General features: G+C 43.7%; 1 non-coding gene across 1 annotated transcript; it reads left to right on the top strand.

Moving 5' to 3' along the window:
- The first annotated feature begins 1902 nt into the window (after positions 1-1902).
- On the top strand, positions 1903-1974 carry Trnah-gug (transfer RNA histidin (anticodon GUG)). The gene has a single exon. It is a non-coding gene; the product is annotated as a tRNA-His (tRNA).
- Positions 1975-2241: the final 267 nt, after the last annotated feature.

Here is a 2241-nt window from a genome sequence, read left to right as displayed (position 1 = left end):
CAAACAATGCATAGTTCGCTAAGACAGCATTGTGACTGCTGGAACGAAAATATGAAGTAAGGGAAAGGAAAACAGGCTAAAGGGCGTGGTGGTGCGGCTGTGTCGTGGTGGACAGGGCAACGACCGGATTATTGAACTGGCTGAGCTATACATGCAGTTACTGGTGAGGAAGCAGACGGGAGAGAAAGGGGGAAAGGGGGAAGAGGAAAGGACGTGTATGAACGGTATGGACAGGCACTGGGATTGACAGACTGAGCCTTCTGCCACCGTCAGCCAGAGAGCAGAGTATTCAACTCCACATGACCTTGGTGGCTCACTCAATACATCGACATATCGATCTGGGAGGGACAGGCGAGGCGAGGCGAGGCGAGGCGAGGCGAGTCACCACAGCGAGCAGGCACGCAACTCATGCTTCGCCGCCAGACAGTCGCCACCTTATGCCATGCACGTGTGTTATAGTGTGTGTGTGTGTGTGTGTGTGTGTGTATATGTGTGTGTGTGTGTGTGTGTGTGTGTGTGTGTGTTAAGTTTTTCTTTTCACAGCTCATTATATGTACGTATTGTGGCGCGTGCGTGTCTGCGTGCGTGTCTGCGTACGCGCACGTGTGTGTGTGTGTGTGTGTGTGTGTGTGTGTGTGTGTGTGTGTGTGTGTGTGTGTGTGTGTGTGTGTTCGCGTGTGTGTGTGTGTTCGCGTGTGTGCGTGCGTGTTCGCGTGTGTGTGTGTTTGTTCGTGTGTGTGTGTGTGTGTGTGTGTGTGTGTGTGTGTGTGTGTGTGTGTGTGTGTGTGTGTGTGTGTGTGTGTGTGTGTGTGTGTGTGTGTGTGTGTGTGTGTGTGTGTGTGTGAGTGTGCATGCGTGTCAGGCAGCAAACGCTGGTGAATGAGCATATTGCGTGAGACCCAAATATCCAGCTTGTGTGTTTATTTTCATGCAGTTAAAAAATACATACGACAAAGCTGAAATAAATCGCAAACACGAGACGGTACAGCCTCTGTATTATTATTATTATTATTATTATTATCATTATTATTATTATTATTGTTACTACTATTCTTATTATTATTATCGATGGATTTACTTCTCTCATTCATCTGGCTCCCATTACTATAAGCTCTTCATCTTTTACTTCGAGTGCCACTTCATGTACTTACGAGACTACCAGTTCGTACTGTTATTATCCGCTGTAGAAGTAGTAGCAGTAGTAGTAGTAGTAGTAGTAGTAGTAGTAGTAGTAGTAGTAGTAGTAGTAGTAGTAGTAGTAGTTATTGTTGTTGTTGTAGCTGTTGTTGTTGTTGTAGCTGTTGTTGTTATGGTGGTGCTGGTGGTGGTGGTGATAGTAATGGTGATGGTGGTGGCAGTGGTGGCGGTAGTTGTGGTCCTGACATGTGATTTGTTATAGCTCCTGTTATTTTGTCACAAACATCAACATCAACAACCTCGCCTCCATCACCACCACCGTCACCACCACCAACCACAATAACAAAGACAACAGTTATTGGAAGGTACCCAGAGTAAACACACACACACACACACACACACACACATCACGTCTATGCCCAGTCTTTCAGCAATATGAAACACGGAAGCAATATCCGTAGACTTGTACGTCGCTGAAATCTGGGAAAACTTAAGAAAAAAAATATAATATCGTGGATCTACATTCCCATTTGAATCCACCTGTTGTTACATAACCTGGGATTCACCTTAATTTAAAATGACATTGAAAACCGCGGATATTTTTTTTCCGGGTAATATATTGCAGAGTAGGTTGTAAATTATACGCTTAAATTAATTGCTCTTAAACTTGCATCTAAAATAACAATTAAAACATTGAACTGAAACGCAACAAATAAATGAAATTATTGTAATATTGAAGTACTCTTGCTAGCCGAGGTCTGAGTGGCCGTGATCGTATAGTGGTTAGTACATTGCGTTGTGGCCGCAATAACCCAGGTTCGAATCCTGGTCACGGCAGAATCGACTCTGCAAAATTTTTATGGATGCCGGATGAAAGAAGCGTACAAGTAGGTACATTTTATATATAAACAGGGACTGCCATGCGTTGGACTACTGGCTTCTTGCAGCTTCCCTTACATCCTTATGTATCTACACAGAGAAAATAACAGAAGACAGATAAATATGAATGTACACCTCTTCCAACGTAACACCAACAACGACAACAACATCAACAGCGACATCTACAACAACAATTAGTACTACTACGGAAATCAGCAACAAGAA

This window comes from Scylla paramamosain, chromosome 21, assembly GCF_035594125.1.
Source record: "Scylla paramamosain isolate STU-SP2022 chromosome 21, ASM3559412v1, whole genome shotgun sequence".
Taxonomy (NCBI): domain Eukaryota; kingdom Metazoa; phylum Arthropoda; class Malacostraca; order Decapoda; family Portunidae; genus Scylla; species Scylla paramamosain.
The sequence above is the reverse complement of the archived record's forward strand: the minus strand, read 5'-3'. Positions and strand labels throughout refer to the sequence as shown.